At 32.6% G+C, this 18,228-nt stretch overlaps 1 protein-coding gene and 1 long non-coding RNA gene across 3 annotated transcripts in view; one reads left to right on the top strand and one right to left on the bottom strand.

Moving 5' to 3' along the window:
- LOC118733350 (serine/threonine-protein kinase tousled-like 2) overlaps positions 1-18,228 on the top strand; it is an 89,648-nt gene that overhangs the window by 52,900 nt on the left and 18,520 nt on the right. The window contains exon 1 of one of the 2 annotated variants that reach the window (XM_036462719.1): positions 3,200-3,691. The exons of the other annotated variant lie outside the window; for it this stretch is intronic. The gene's annotated coding sequence lies outside the window, so the exon portion shown is untranslated. Of the gene's footprint in view, positions 1-3,199; positions 3,692-18,228 lie in introns of those variants that run through there. 2 annotated transcript variants of the gene reach the window in all.
- Positions 13,245-14,535, bottom strand: LOC118733365. Its single transcript, XR_004992242.1, has 2 exons — positions 14,079-14,535; positions 13,245-13,530 (listed from the first exon to the last, which is right to left on the bottom strand). It is a non-coding gene; the product is annotated as an uncharacterized LOC118733365 (long non-coding RNA).

The raw sequence follows: 18,228 nt of genomic DNA, 5'->3' as shown, positions 1-18,228 counted from the left end.
TTGTAGTTGTGACAATCACGCTGTAGTGTTTTTGGGTGAATCAATCCGCTACAAATTTGTGCTTCGAGTTGGTTTTTGGGGAAACGTAAAAACAATACAAGATCTGTGTGAAATGTAAAAGTGTATGTATGTATATACATAAATATTTACTACAAATACTACATACCTACATACATATGTATTTATTTTCTTTGTGATATTAAATATTTGTAAGTTCAGCAGAAATCTTTTTTTACGATTACGTCAGTTTCTTTGTTCCATTAGCTCGATTAGCAGCTAAACTGAGCTATCGAAATCCACAAAAATACAAACAAAATAAATTTTTATAGATGTACTTACAACTGCATTCGTAAATGTAGCTGTGTATATACATACATACACATATACATATACATGTACATACATATGTATATACGTGCGTACATATATATTTTCATTTAATATAGAAACAATGCAAGCAATAACAACACCAAAGACAGCTTTTGAGCAAATATTTAAGTCGAAAAGTGCACTGAAAAGTGAAAAAATCTCTCGGACGCATTTAATTGAGTAATGCAACATTAAGTATGTACATACATATGTATATACATAGGACATGTATACATGCTTAGATACATATGTATTGCATTTTTAATTATCTCTATATGTATATGTATGTATAAATATTTATACATAAGCATTTAAACAACATGTACATATATGCGACAAATAATACGTAAAAAAGAAAACTAAATAGTGCGATTCATAAAACGTCGCAAAGTGACATTTTTGGCGAAATGGCAATGTTGCGAACAAAGTTGTATGAATGACCTATCACAACTCCGGATTACAAATGTAAAATTAACAAAAAAAAATGCCACGCGTTAGAGAAAAAGAAAAGATTTTACAATTATATTACTTTTTCTTAAAGTATTTGAAGACAATAAAAAAAAATGTGTTTCGCGACATTGACTTTGCAATGATTGCCAGCCCAAATACTATGACAATGTCGCAATTCAGTCGCAAGAAAGTTTCCGTACAAAAGTAATCAGCAGTGTCGCAAGGTGGCAAGTTTTGCGACAAATATAACATAATATACCTAATTACGTATTTGCTCACTTCAATCGCCTGATAATCGAGAAAAAGTAGTACATACAGTGCCGACCACTTGAATAGCGCCCTCTTATGATCCTCAATACTGACAGTTTTGCTTTTGTTTATTTAATATTCAATATCTTTTTTTTTTTATAAAAATGTAGCATATTCCATAACTAAAACCATGTAAACTCGATTTTTATACAAAATGTATAATTCAAAATTTTTCCAAAAAATTGGAATTGTCTGGAGTTTTAGGCGTACCTATAAAATATAGTTACTATGAAAACATAGTGAAATAACCAGTTGGGTATTATTATTGCGAGTCGTCTGAAGAGAAGGTGAGTTTTCCAGTAGAAAAATGCTGATATTCAAGAATTCTATACCATTTCTACAAAAAGTTGTTTTTTCCCATATAAAATTTTTCGATTAAAAAAGTAGGGATATAGGGATATTAAAATTCCGACTTGACTTTTTCACATGCATTTTTGGACCACCGTAGTGTATACAAATATCTACATACAGTCAGTAAATAAAGTTTAGGTACAGCGAATTTTTTGCAATACGGGCAACTGTTTTTTAAATATTTTGTTGTTCGCATTTTTTTTTTATAAAAATTTGGTGAATTCTACAACAAAAATCCAGAAAAAATTAGAGTTCCAAACTTTGTGCGAAATTAAAGAAAATTCTGCAAATTTCCATTCAAATATTGCACTTTTTATTTACGCTCTTTAGAAAAAGTTTGAGTACGCAGTTTTTTTTAGCCCATTCAATTTCAGTACACTACTAAAATTGATTTACCAAAAAAACTGCATACTAAATTTTTTTCTAAAAAGTGTAAATAGGTTAGGTTAAGTTAGGTTATCTCGGCTGCCCTCATCCCTCAGGAAAAGACACACTTAGGCCCGTTGTGATGCCATATTAGAGACTCCATATGTCCCTCGTCTTACCTTAGATATGAAACCACTTCGTAGCTCTGATGAAGCGCACAAAGTCATTGACACTGGCTGAATAATGGAGGAACGAGTATCGACGAGCTCTCGTCAGAGCGGGACAGTGGTATAGGTAGTGCTCCAGGCTTTCCATTTCGTCCTCATCCCGGCAGCTACGACAGTAGTCGTTTGACTGCAAACCCATTCTAGCAGCGTGGCTTTCATCAGGCAATGCCCGGTGAGAACTCCAATAACATGTCGGAGCAGTGGTCACTCCAAGCGGAAGAGAGGGCGAAATCTACGCTTGTCCAGCTTAGGCCAGATAGGTATGTATGTCTTACTATCCTGCAAGTGGGCTCCGCAGACCATCTTATATATGCCCGTTCGATAGAGTTATTCTCCAGACAGAGCTTTCAAGAAGCCAGCGGCATGCCCGCATTACGAGCTGTACTGCTTGCGGACAGCGAGGTTCCTTCCCTTGCTAGTTCATCTACAATACAGTTTCCCGGTATGTCTTTATGGCCTGGCACCCGTACATCAACATTAGTGACGTAACATTCTGCCAGTTCATAATAATCTTCGATGTAGATTTGTCACAAGGATTAATAGCCAAAAGATTCTGATTTTCTTATATTTTATTATGTTGTAGAATGAACCATTATTTTATAAAAAAAAATTAGCAAAAAATAAAATATTGCAAAAAACTCACTGTATCATTAATACTATAACAATTCTGCAGCGATCTCTCTCCAACATTTGTATGATTGCAGAGTTCGCATGCATTTCGTTTTTAGTCTGTTCCCCTATACATTTCTAGAGGTTAAGGCCGAAAATGTGGGAACTTTTATTTATTTATTTATTTTTTTTTTCATACAACGACGGACACCTTAATGTGCTTACTGTATGTAAACCAATTTTGTGCTACCACAAAGCCATTTTCAAAGAACTCTTAACAAATTATATTTTCACATTAAATAAATGAACAATATTTTAGTGTAATTACCAATTGCAGCTGCGTTTGGAATATCATTAAGCAAGTGAAAGTAAAAAAAAAATGAAAAACTGCAACATCGATGTACATAAGTAAAACTGAAAAATAGAAAAACCTGCTAAAGACACATAGCAGTATGCACATATGTATGTATGTATGTACATAATACATACATACATACATATGAGTAAGTTTACACAATTGTAATAGTGCGCTGAATGTTAAAAACAAATGTGTGTAAACATAAAAATTTATTGCAATGAAAATTACTGCAAACAATGAAATTGAACTGGATTGTGGCGGCACCTAAATATTGAACGCAAGTGAAAAGTGAATAATTAAGCTTCAAAAATACATTATATGACAATTATATAGTTAAAAAAAAACAACAAACTTAAACATTGAAACTATTTCAACACGGTCTAAGTCAAATTAAGCCGGTTTCAGACGTCATTTCTAAAAATACAGAAAACACAAACGAGCAAATAAGCAAAAAAAAAATAAAAACAAAAAAATTACACAACACCAACGAAATCTTCGTGGGAGACCAAGCTTGAGAGAAACTCGTCCGAGTACCGTTTTAATTCAAACTGATTTATCTTTTACATTTGTACATACCCACATACAACATAGGCGCTAATTTTTACATGTATTTGTGCAACTGTGGAAAAAGCGCTAATTATTATGCAAAAAAGTGAGTATCTCTCATCTGTTTATTGTGTAATTAGCTAATGGGCATGATTTTCTGCCACATACCACACGTATCTTTTAATATCATAAAATTTAATACTTATAAATTTTAATTGAAAACATTTATTAAGCACTGAATTGTGTTATATTAACATATTTTAATTAACAGTTTTTATTATGTAAAGCGCTCCAAAAGTGTCTACATATATTATAGCTGGCGAATGATTTTATTTATTGTATGTACTTAACTCTGAAATGGCGTTTATTGTCGTACGTATGTACATTAGGCATATGACTTCAACTTTTTTTTTTTGGAAAAATTAAGTCTACATGGTGTCATGCAATGAGTTTTTATATACATATAAAAACAGGTTATGACAGTAATTTAAGACATATTTTTAAAAATCTACCGCAGGAATCCTATTGAAAATTTCTAACCCACTTGTATTTTATTTATTTTTTTATTGCAAAATTCTCAGAAATATCGTAAATACCACCAAGCGACTTTTTGAATGAAAAATGTTGTAAACAACTTTAATAGGAAATTCAATTGGCTTTATTTTAACGAAAAAAAAAAATAAAAAAATTTGAAATTCGCTAACCACGTCTGAAGATGATTAAAATTTAGTGAACTTAGCTATGTCTCTAAAACTGCTCTACTTTCATAAAATTTGATTCTATATTCGGATTCAGGAGGACATGTTACATGAAATGATGGTTAATTAGTTAAAATAGGAATTACATTAACCCAGTGCCATTCGATTTTTGGAAATAAAATGTAAATACTATATTTCCTGGGGAAAAACTGAAAAAAATCTTTACTGTGCTTGATAAGGAATTTATTCACCTACCTATCAGAAAATTGTCAGCCAAAAAACAAGAAACTGGGCTAAAAGAATTACCACGACAGGGCTGACTAGCTTACTCAAGTAATTTTTAAAATGTTAGAAAACTAGCTGCTGAATTAGTTGCCATAGTAACTAGTCGTCGATCCAAAGCTGAATAGTCGCGCAAAAGCTAGGAAAATACAGAACCATTTCCTTTAAAAAGAGTGATAACAATGTTTAAAAATAACGAAAAAACATGGAGGACTTGACCAACTAAAATCCCTAAAAATGATAATTTTCGATAAAACAAGCGTTAGAAATGAAAAAAAAAAAATTCCTTACCTCAACCACATTGCAATGTTTGTCAGCACCATGTTCTTGATTAAATTTTTTTTGTAAAACAGTTTAAAAATAGTAATTCCTGCGGGAGTTTTTTTTGACAAATTTACCAAAAACATTGTCTTTGTTGTTTTTCAGGATTTCTAAGTATCGAGTAATAGTTAGAAATTTTAGCAAAAAAGTCATATGCCTAATGTACTATGTATGTATACAAATTTTTTTTTATGTACTATCCGTGTATTAGTGTATATTTGTATGGGCTGAGTATGTATGTACATATGCATAACGTTCGCTTCTAGTTACTTTATAAGTACAAAACGTTTTTATAAGCTTTAATCGGCTAATTGTGTCGCAATTTTAGCTCGGAAAGATTCTCTACGCAACTACCGCCTCGTATTACACATCTGCACAGGTTTTAATAAATGGTGTTTACAATAAGTGCTATATATGCATGTATATACAGTATTGCTCATATCTATAGTACCCCCGTTTCAAAGTGATATTGTTTGCCACTCATTTTTATTTATTTATTTTTAGGAATTTTCAATTAAAATACAGTTCATTCTCTAACAAAACCCAAATAAATCCTAGTTTTAAACTTTGTAAAAGACAAAAAAAAATGCAACAAATTTTCACCTAAATTTCAAACTTTTTTCTCAAAAGTGGTAGAAGTACACAGTTTGATAGCCCAATCAATTTTAGTCTGATAATGTGCAAGTTTCAAGTGGCTAAAGATCACTGTTGATTTTTTAGATTTTTTTTTGCCGAAGGTGTTGCGGGTTTCTTCCATATAAAAATAAATTGTGTTTATTCGTTATATGGAAGCAAACGCGACAAAAAAAATGCTAAAACATCAACGATAATTAAACATAAGTGGCAAACAATATCACTTTGAAATGGGGGTGCTATAGATATGGTCAATACTGTATGTATACACGAAGCATTTACTTACAAATTAATATATTTACATATCGTCGTCTCAGAAAACGGATGTCGAATGTTACAAAACACGGTTTTGAGAAAATTAACTTTGAAGTTTAAGGTCGAATTAATCCGAAACTGTACGGTAGATTTTTGTAACTTTTGAAGGAGACGTAGTTGGTGTTATTAGTTTTGATTTCCCATATTTTTACATTTAATATCTCTTAATGTTAATGAGAAAATTTACTTTTCATTCCGTATACATTTGTCGTAAGTAGCGTTTACTCACCACTTTGTTTTGTCCACAGAACATACGACAATAGTAAAGTATCTATTTCAACGACGATGGTATAATTTGATGAAAAAAAACAGACATATTTATTAAGTAATGATTACTTATTAGAAAAAACATAACAAAAACATAATCATGTATTTAATAAAAAAAATCTGTACATCTCTTATGCTGTAAATATGTTACGAACATACGTTTTCTTTATATAAAAACAAAAAACAATACTTAAATTCAGTCTTTTGTACATTTTTATCTCTTTCATTTCATTGGAGACTCAGTGCAAGCTAAAATTTAAAAATTTAAAATTTTAAAATTAGTTACTTAGTTTAATTTTCAATTTTAATTGTATCGTTATAGTAGAGGACCATCCAATTGTCGTAAGTTCAAAGTTTTGCGATACATACGACAAATGTTTTATGATTAAAAAAGGATTACATTTGTATGGGAATTTGTCGTATGTGCCACATACGACAAACGTTTTATGATTAAAAAAAAGGTACGTTTGTATGGGAATTTGTCGTATGTGACGCATTTTCAGCACATACAACAAAAGGCATACCCAATCATTAATATTATGTAACATACGACAAAATGCGCACGAAATATCTCAAAAACTAATGGAGATATAAAAAAATGGATTGCAGAAATCGAAAGAGCATGTCCAACTTAGTAAATCTGCATCAAAATCCCAAAATCGTGATTTTGCACATTCGTCATCCGTTTTCTGAGGCGACGATATGTTATAATTGTCTGTGGGTATAAATGCTAATTTCGCGTCGATATGACAAAATCACTCGGCCTCTTAAGAAACATCAAGAAGTGTTTACTCGTACTCGATTTTTTTGTTGAAGGTGTCGCTCATTTTCTCCGCATAAAATAATGTTCCATAACCATTGGTAGGTCCTAGCTTCCTCAGACTTGCACTTTATTGTACTAAAATTCAATGGACTACTAAAAAAAATTTTCTAAAGAGTGCAATATTTTAATGAAAATTGGTAGAATTCTCTTTAATTTTGCACAAGTTTGGTAATCTGATTTTTGGGATTATTGTTGTAGAAATAATCAAAATTTTATACAAAATTAGTGAAAAAAAATATTTAAGAAACAGTTGCCCGTATTGCAAAAAAACTAGCTGTACCTAAACTTTATTGATTGACGGTATGTATGTACATATGTAGCCAGATTATGTCACCAAGGCTTGCACGAGTAAAATAAAGGCAAGAAAAAGATTATTGCCTGACTTCAGCACTCGTCAGGGTCAACACACACAGAATTTTAAATAGCAAATATAAACGATACAAAAAATGCATTGTTTTTAAAAATGTTTATCTACCGACGAACGTGTGTATGTATTTATTTTTAATGTTTTAAGTGTATATGCATATTATGTACATACATATATACATACATATGTATTTACATAAAAATAATAATGGCGTCTCAGATAATGCCGATTCTCGTTGATCACCCGCCGCATTTAGTAGCGCATCGATTTTGTGCGGTGACGTTTTCATCAGTTACGGTGCTCCACGACGTACATCTTTTCGCAAAAATGCAAAAAAGAAATTTTAAAATAAATAAATGTATAAAGCAGAAAAGGCAAAGGCAAATAAAAAAACGATAAACGAACAAACTGCATTCAAATGTTAATTCAGTTCAACAACGAATTCTGCGCACAGTTATCGATCGATTCGTTGGCGTTTGGATGTCGAAGCAAACGATCCACCAGCACTTCGAAGTCAGTCCCACTCCATATTGCAACGACGACGATTCGCCAAGTTTGTTACTCGATCACTTTTTGTCTCATTTACTGGCGCTTTTGGTCAATAGCCTGTTCGCCTGCCTGCCTGCCGGCCGGTCAGCCAGTCGCTTAGTCGGTCCATCGTTCCTGCGGTCAATCGGTCTGCGTTGTCTGTAACTATCTATGTATGTATGTACATTGTCATGCTACGCAGTGTTGCCATTGACGAAAAAAACTACTTACCAGCTACTTGAAAAAAACCTAACAAATCTGGAAAATATCTACCAATAACTTTTTTTTAGTTATTTCAATAAAAACTATAGGTTTGTTCTGTTTTTGTATTTCAATAAAAATAAAAATAAAATTGTTTATTAAGGAACTTTTTATTTAACTGATTATAAGGTATTTGAGATCATACTAATGGTATCTTCTCGGTTTCTTTCAACCAAAAGCAAAAATGATGACGCTAAAGGCAACAACGTAAATTTATAATTTGGAAAAACTTCAACTGGATTTATAGACAAATACAGTGACTAAAAACCGCCAAAATTTGGAACATTGTACTCTGAATTTTTTAGAACATTTTTAGGTGTTAAGTAACCAACAATTTTTTTGCCTCCTGTTTTTTTCGTGTTTTTTTTTATTTAACATTTGCCATTTATAAAAACTGGCGTTGATTTTTTGATTTTTTTTTTTGCAAAAAATCATAGTGTGTAATTTCATACACCTTCCCATTTTTTATTTTTATTTAAAGAATCATTAAAAATATTTAGGCAATCAAAAGCTTCTCAGGACCCAGCAAAATGAGTTTTGAATAGAGCACGATATGTTCGCATTTTTTTTTTTTTGATAAAATGCCCATTAAAGCGTTCGAAAATTAATGTAATAAAGAAGACTACACTTTTGGAAAGAAATTTATAACATAAAAATACATAACAGCAAAAAATAAAGGGAGCACGAAATGTTTTATTTGTTTTTCAAACGAAATACTTTTAACAAAAATCTACCCAAATTAAACAGAACTTACTTTTTTACCAACCCAAATTGTTTCTGCCAATTTTGGTAATAATTTACCAAAGTGGCAACCCTGATGTCACGCTTCAAACATATGCTATAAAATTATGGCTTGATGTCGAATCGGTAGTTTTTTAAAGCTGAAATGCTAAGTTGACTCGCACAGTGGTCAAGAAATAGAATTTAATGTTCACAATTCACTGGGGCCTTCATTTCTCAACCAATTTGATTAATTTTTTTTTTAAATAAAAGTAGATATATAATTTTCACGGGACTAGTTGAGCTTGATTTTTGATTTCTTATTTGTTTATATTAAATTTTTAATGCAAAGGTCAGAAAAAGTGGCAATTTTGAAGAAGATCGATTCTCCTGTTCGAGTAATAAATTTTACATAATAAAAACTAGTTAAAAATAAAGTTAGGGTTCTCACAAACAAGAAAAAATAAGAAAAAGAAAGTATTTCTTTTTTGTTTTTGGTTTTTATAAAAATTTTAATATTTATGTAATAATTTTTTCGTTTACATTTCGAGCACATCTGCATGCTAAATGGGAAATAAAAGCATTTGTTGTATTATTAAAAATCAACGCAAACTCTTAGCCACTTGCAATTTGCACTAATTTGATGATGTATACCCAACATCTTTTTTAAAAACCAAAAACAAAAAAAAAAATACTTTTGGTGAAATTTTTTTTTATAACATTTCAAATTATTATTTTTTTTTATTTTTTCTTGTTTGGGAGAACCCTAAACTAATTTTTATTATGAAAGTTTTATTAACTGGAACAGGAAAATTTCCACTTTTTCTGTCCTTTGCATTAAAAAATTTAATAAAAACAATAAAAAATCAGGCTCAACTAGTCTCTTGCAAATTTTATAAACTTTTATATAAAAAAAATAAAAAAAAATAATAATAATCAAATTGGTTGAGAATTCAGTGAATTATGAATATTAAATTCCATTTATTGACCACTGTGACTCGGTCGCCGGCACTATCGTTAGCTAAATGCCTGCTTCACTGTTTAATTTAGTTTGCTGGCAAGCTATCTGTCTGCCTGTTTGTTGGTTGCTCACTTTGAGTAAGTCGAGGCGTTAGACACATGCTTAGACATACGTATGTACATATAAACATATGTATGTATATGTAGTTTTTTCTTTCAGTTTCTTCAATTGCCACATTTAATAAAGCCATACATACGACGAGTACCATACCCATTTGGCTGATCGCTCTTAGCTGCTAGCATTTGGCGAGTGTTTTTCATAAGTTGATACTGATTTCGATTTGTGGATGTGCTGCTTTTCTTACACTATTATTATTGTATTTATGTATGTATGTATGTACATTAAGGTGCCTCACCAGAAAAAATTGGAATTATTAAATTTATTATATTTTAAGACTTCCGCCAAAATATTTCGGAATTATTTTAGGATTTAATTTAAGAGCTAGACCATTTTGAAAAAAACCATCACAAATCCAGTTTTTTTTTTATAAATAACATTTAGTTTTAAAAATGTTTATTTATGCAGACCTTTTATGCTTAATCTCTACTATCATTTCTCGCGATTTTTCGAAATATATACTTTTAAACACTAATTTTAATTATAAAAAAAATCACCTTTGGGAGCATTTCAAATCGGTCCAGCTCACGCAAACCATAATATTCTTCCGATATATTATTGCGCAAGTCTTTAAATATATTAAATTTTATAATTCTGATGAAAAAACATTATCGATTTCTTTTTGTGTATCAATGGAGAGGATGCACCCTAATGTACACACATGTATACATATGTATTTTTTCTTCTCGCCTTAATACTGTTTTAGTTAGTGAGTTTTTTCTTTTTATTTCTTTTAATTTATATTTTGCCGTTTTTCTGCTTCTATGGACGCCTTTTTTTTTGTTTAAAAGTTGTAGCCGTTAAATCGCAATGTTGGCAACCGCAGCCAAAGCAACAGCAACAGAGCGCAGTCGCATTTTGTGGAAGTTTGTGGATCGCTCGTTTATTGTTCGCTGTTTGACTTTGTGGAGACTGTGGCAACTGGCGACTTGTGCCGCGCTGGGCTGCGTTCCTTGTGTAGCCATGGTGAGTTTATTCACCTTTGCCGTGTAAGAAAATCATGCAACAACAACAACAACAACAACAACAGCAGCAGCCATTACAAGAAAAACAATGAGAAAATGAGCAAAGCATAAAGTAAGCCAAATCAGTTGCATATACTACATATACATATATATATTTATGTAGATATGCACATACATACATACCCGTTTAACGAACAAAACTTAAGCTAATTTTTTTTTTTTAGTTTTCAGTGAGACAATGCGTCAAATTCGCCAGCTATGTAGCTTACGTGGCCAGCTTCCAAATGAAATACACATAGAGAAGAAGTTGAATCAAAAAACAATTGTTTTTGCTATTGAAATAAAATTTAGTTAACTTTCCGCCTGCTTGCCTGTCTGCTTGTCTGCTTAGAAAGTGCAGTAATTTATTAACTTATTGAGGTCACTTTCCCCTGAAACGAACTCTCGACGAATTTCCACCAGAGAACACTTTTTTCCAAATATGAGATTGCATATGCACACATTTGTTCACACTTCGAAGTTTGAGGTTATTAAATTTTTATGTACATATGCATGCCTCTATACATATTTACTAGATAGATGTATGTACTTACATATGCATGTTAGAACTGAGACACAATATTTTGGTGGGAGCTATAAAAAAGTACAAATTCTATAATTCGCTTTGGCGAAGCAACGATTTCTTTTCGTGAGTCATACATACTTACTATGTTACAGAGTCATGCGCCTACGAACAAACTGAAGATGCACGAAGTAGGTACCAATGTATGTATGTGCATGTCTGTATATCAATAAAAATAGTTTTTATGAAAAGCAAAAAATTATATGTGAAAATATGATGATAGATTCTGCACTATTTTCCTCAAATGTTGCACCAGCAAAAACAGCTCAGCATTACTACAAATACACCCCGCTTCAATTGAATATGTACATTGCTTTTCTTATGTTCCATATGAAAATTTCCTTGTAGGACACGAAAAAATAGTTTTGGCAAAATTTCAGGCACTTATCTTAATTTTCAGCAAAAATTAAATTTTTCCTGTAATTTTTTAGTATTGTATGTGCAAGTTTGAAGTAGCTAGGACTTACTGTTGATTTTTGGTAAATTTTTGATTATGCTAAAATTTAATGGGCTACGAGTTTTTTTTTTTATTAACAAAAAATCACGGAAAAAATTTGTTTAATTAAAAGTTCGTATTTTTGCAAGCACCCCAGCCGGTAAAATTATAAATATTGGCCTTCTTGGTATTCAAATTTTATTTCAAACAAAACGCAGAAAAATGAATGAAATGGCCAACATTTTTGGCATTATTAGTACTTAAATTATTTGCCATTTAGTGTTTGCACACAATCACCGCGACTGCGTTTTATGACGACTGTCCTGTCGTTCCAATTTTGCATCACTTTCTCCAACATAGCCACCGGCAACAGATCAGTCGTAGCATAGACCATTGCCTTGACGTACCTCACAAAAAATAGTCTAACAAAGTCAAATCACATATACGATTGATAAATGCATGTACGGTCAAAAATTTGGGTTTAATTTTCAAACCGCGCTTGGACTACTGCCTTTTTGAATCTTTTATAGTCTACTTTTTAAACCAGTCAATAGTTTTAAGCAATTTTTAATATATTCTGGTTTAAATTTTAGTCCAAAAAGTTCTTGGTTTAAAAATCAAACCAAAATGTTTTAATTCTAGTTTCTAGGTTTCATATATGGAAAATTTGGTTTAAAATCTAAACCGAAATAGAAAATGTTTGCACACAGCGAAATGTGGTGTTGATTCAAACTCAACATATGAAAGCACATTTACATGCGTGGCTGTAGCTGAGTGTGCTAAGATGTTTGATATAATTGGCTGCTACCAAGGCTATCCGGGTTCAATCGCCATCAGACGGAGCATGAAGTTTAAGATTTTTTATTTTTTATTCTTAATTATGAAAATGTTTGGGTTTAAAATTTAAACCGAACTGTTTAAATTCTAAACCCTACATATGTGCTCTCTTTTTTTAAACTTGGAAGGTTTGTATTTGAAACCGAATTTAGTTTGGTCATATATGTAGTCCAAAAAGTTTAAAATTAAAACCGAAATTTTTAACCGTGTGGGAAACAAAAAGTTGCGAAACCATTGGCTGGATCATCGCATCGATAAATTTGTGTCCTCGGTTGCAAAATAAGTTTGTTACTACGCTCGCCACTGCTTTTATTTCGCACAGTGCTGTACATACATGCGTGATATATTTTTGTACAACCATACATACATACATACATATTTACAAACATACATATGTCCACTGATATGTATGCTTGTATGTTTGTATGCAACTGCATAGCTACCTCTTTATCGATTTTGTTGCATGTCATGTTGTTGCGTGCATCCACTAAAAGTTTTCAAGGGTTACTCATCTCAACGCATTCTCGCTCAATTGCTCTCCTACTTTATAGGCTCCTCGTATAAGGTGGCCTAGGGTGCTTAACGCCTGGCTGGATAACTGGATGGCTGGCTGCTCGATTGGGTGGCTGGCTGGCTGGCCTGTTTGGCTGTTGCACCGCTGACGCTCTGACTCAGCTCAGCCCAGCATTCGGATTCCAGAGTTGTCATGCTCTTTTCACTTCACGTAGGCACCTAAACAACAACCAACCAGATTGTTACCTTCTCAAATCGTCGTGCATTCGTATTCAACAAAGATTTTCACGTTTCTTATTTCATTTAATTTTTTTAAATACTTCGCTTCCTACTTACTTATCTTATTTAAATAAAATGGTCGCATGAAGACGCAATTGAATACACTATTACATATGTATGTAAAATGTAGGTACCGTATATAATGAATAAAAAATTTCACCAATCTCTAGCTTTAAATTTTATGAGCACCCTTTAATAATATTAATAAAATGTAGTACAATTAAGTAGTCAGAGTGGTGACGAGTTTGCTACATTTTAATTTGTTATTTTTTCGTGTGTGCTTTTATTTTTCCTTAGTTTTTGCTGACTTTCATATTCGTATCGTACATATGTACATATATATACATATGTATTAATATACTTTTCGACTTTGGTCTTTGCTTCAGTTTGCAATTCATTTCGTTCAATTACTGACACCCCCCGCCCGCGCACACTTTGTCTAGTGTTTATCACACCCAGCCACTATCTACAATTTATTTTGTACCAACCATAATACCGTGCCAACTAATACAATTCTTTAACCACTAAATATCTAGTCGCGGCAGCTACTCGTTACTTAGCGCTGTGCTCCTGTTAGCAGCCAAACAAGTCGTTGCCAGCAATGCCAACTACCGAACGAACGAACCAGTGAAACAAGAACCACACAATCAAACAACTTCATCGTCATCGTTGTTATCGGCAGTGTCAGGTGGTGGTGGCCAGTGTTGCCACTAACAATTTTTTTCCCCTACCAATTTTCTTCCCAAATACGACCAAAATCGTTCACAACCTACCAAATAAATTTCGATTATACAAAAAGCATTGCTTTCAGCTTGAAACTCTTTGTTAAGATTGTTAATTATGGGCAAAATATACGCTAGAAATAAAAAATAGCATTTGGTTTTGCAACACACTCCTTTGCAGATCGCATACCGTTTACTTCGTAAAAGCAGGAAATAAAATAAAGTTTTAAACTATCCCATTGCTCAACTTATGGGGTTTTACCGAACACTAGTCCTAAAATTCCTTCAGTTCATGTATTCCTTTTGGACTATGGGAAAAGAAACTAAATATTTTGCGACACAGTGTCAGTAGCTTGAGCAAAGGTGAAGAGAGTGGCATGTGTACTTTATATAAAATAAATCGGTTTCTGCAGTCAATAATGTTTTCAGACCGCCCAAGTCTCCAGCCATAACATTGGCTTCCTCAGTGGCCAAACCAATTAGGTTTCTTATTTTTAAAGGCAGGATTGGCAAATGTTTGAAAGGTACAATGGCAAATATTTATTTGCAAAATGATGTTTGAAATATATATTTTTATAATTAAGATTTTAAAAACTTAATTCAACTATCCGACCAATATCTTACTTTGCCTACCAACCTAACGAATGTAAAAGAAGCGACTAAATTTGGTCGGAAAAGACCAACAGTGGCAACACCAGCCAGGGGGCATCTTATTATACCATTTATACGAATGTGCGGATGTATAAATGTTCTCCTAATCTCCTGCAATAATTTTGGTATTCACGCGAGAGCGTAGCACCAAATCTCGCTCGTATGTGAACGCATGTGGGTGCACGTGTTCGTTCATGTTATAGGGGAAGTCGGGGTGTGGCAATAACGTCTTGTCGAAGAAAGTGTAGAATATATGTATGTATGGAATTTCGTAGCCAGTGTTGCCACCTGCATATTTTGACGACCGAAATACGCTTATCTTTTTTATTCACTAGCATATTTAAGAGTAAGCATAACATGCCAAGATGCTCTGAAGGCATTTGAAACCGCTCGCAAAAACTGGCAAATGGCGTCCAATTAAACCAAAGCCAAATATAGAGTCAGTTAAAGCGGAAACCGTCATGTATTTTCAAGGTTCTCTCATGAATAATGCTCATGAGAACCGTGGGTGCAAGACTGACGCCTGCAAAACATCCATGTTTTTCCTGACAAGGCCAGATACGGTGGTGGCGAAATTTCTTTTTGGAAAGAAAGCGAGTGAGTTAGGAGTCCTAATAGGACCGATTACGCTACAGAAAAAAAGTTCTTTACTAAGAAGTTTCTTACGGGTCTTGTTAAACAATAAAAATGTACCCCTAATGTCACATTTGCATATCCGACTTACGTGATAACAATGCAACACTTAAACACGTATACATAAGTCGTCCTCTCAGACGAATTGGTCAGCCAGTGCTGATAACTTCATTCAGCTCAAACGCACTTATTACACTAAACTGTGCGTAGTGAGTAATCGCGACTGAGGGATTTGCCACTTTTTGTTTTCATGTAATGAAGTGCAAAAGTGATGCGTAGGTCTTACAGAAAGCGAAAAGTCAGGACAGTTAATTAAAATTTATCAATCAATCAATTAAACATCAAATTATTTGCTAATTTTATATTTAAAATAAATTGTCCGGAACAGTAATAACTCTGGCGATGGAGGCATTATATTTTTGGTGGTATATCCTGCTGCAAAATCTACAGCTGAACTTACATCTCTGAGTAGACCTTCTCCTTTTCCCAAAAAGCTAATTGTAGTTTCTGCGTTCACAGCTTAAACTCCGTCATCCAAATTTGAGAAAATTTTACTCTAGGTAAGAAAGAACCGACCATTATCAAAACATTGTTGATGGTTAATTCTGGCCCAATGGTGCTTTAATTCGAGAGATTTAGTCTAAACCTCGTTCTCGGAATGAAAACATTCTTCGAGTTCCTCTTTAGGACAAAAAACTTATTTCTTCTTCAATATTTGTAAAGATCAAAACTAACAAAGTTTTACTTAAAGTCTTTTGACTTCAACTTTGTAATACTAAAGTATTAATATTTAGAAATGATTGCTTGGATTACAAAGGTGGTGTTGTTTTAATAGCTGTTCAGACTGATTTTCCCTCGGCGAAAGTTGAGTTCACTAACTCCGATGATGTCGATTTCCTCTGTGTTAAAATATGCTATCTCTCTCGAATAGCGTTTTTCTTTTTGTAATTTATATACTCTTACTCCTTCGGTTTACTTCTAACATTCTTCATTATTACTCTCTTTATTTTCTGTTATTGTGTTGAGAAATTTCAAGCTAGCGTGTGTTTCCTGGAACTTAATAGATGGGATTCTAGTGCCAAATTCTTCGCGGGATGTATTTAACCAATTATATCAAATCAATTCAATTATCAACAATTTAGGCAAATGTCCGGATTAAGTTTTTATTGATGACGTTGCTAATGTGGAACCTAAACGATCGGCCTATATTAACCTACTTGTTATGTGAGGGGATGATGGACTCTACTTAACATATTTTTAACAATGAATCGAAAAAGTGATAAAGTAAGGGAAATAAATTACCTAATTACCAAATTTCGTAAGGAGGAAAATTACCCATTTTGGTAAAAAATTACCAAAACGGCAACACTAAATGGTGGGTGATAGGCGCTAAGAGAGCGCGAGAATTTTGCGATTCATGCATATTTATGTATGTACCTAGGTATTTAGTTCAAAAGCGGTGAAAGGGTACATTTTTAGTACCTGCACGAATGTTAATTCCAAAGTGTAACCGACATATGTATGTAGTATGTATTAATCGTATGTTTCTCGCTCAATTAACGAATATTCATCAAATATTCGTTTACCACGTTTAGCTCCAGGTTTTTGACAAAATTATCTACGTACATACATACGAATGACTGGAGGCCCTGCTACTAATTGCGTTTTTTTTTTGCAAATTGGTGATTTATAACCTTTTTGTAATTAGTACGCCCTAATAGTAGATGACATTCTTCTCAAACTAGAAAACACTGCGAAAGCCGTGCACAAACGTACATATGTACACGTATTAAGTTTGCCAAATAAAAATGACTCGTTTTTGGTTTACAGTTCTTATCATAACACATAATATTTATATGTACATTAGGGTGGGTCAAACTGTGAAGGTGTGACATCTTACGTGAAATTCTAAGCAGATTTGCCAAATAAGCCATAACACAGTGGCGAAAACAATCGTAATTTTCATCCGATTTGATATATGTATGCATGTATGTATAATTTTTTTATTAAAGAAGCGAATGAATTTGGCGACGAACATTCTCCTCTAGCCAATTGCTTTAGTTGTACATTGTACTAAATATATATGTATGTATGTACATACATTCATACATATATACAACATTTTAAATTTGAGTTTTTTCTTGGGTGAAATCTGCAAAGCTCTATTTAAAACGAATTGCAAGTTTTTTCTACTTCCGCATTCTATTACTAGTACAATTCAAAGAACATACTTTTTGTGGCAAAAATATTCGATTATGAAATACAGTACATAAATCCAAAAAAATTGCATCTCCTTTGATTCAAGAGGAAACTATACACATATGTATGTACATGTGTATGTATGTACATATATCTATGTATGTTCGTTCTTCACCAATAATCGAGAGACTTGCATATTCGGCAACGAAATTTTTCTTGTTATCGATAACTAATAATTAACGAATTACTTATGTATATGTATGTATTAACATATTCCGAGGGATAGATAAGTTTGTATTGGAAAAGTGAGTAAACTTTTAAAGAAGTTATAAAATTGAACACTAACGTGCAGTGTTGCCGTTTAGAAGTTTCATAAAGTCGCAAAAAGTGGTCATTGCCAAAAAAAGGCTCACCATATTATTTTTGCTTCCTT

The sequence above is a fragment of the Rhagoletis pomonella genome, unplaced genomic scaffold (assembly GCF_013731165.1).
Source record: "Rhagoletis pomonella isolate Grant_MI unplaced genomic scaffold, Rhpom_1.0 Rhpom_scaffold_00002, whole genome shotgun sequence".
Classification (NCBI taxonomy): Eukaryota; Metazoa; Arthropoda; class Insecta; order Diptera; family Tephritidae; genus Rhagoletis; species Rhagoletis pomonella.
Note: the sequence above shows the minus strand (reverse complement) of the source record. Positions and strands in the feature narration are given on the sequence as shown.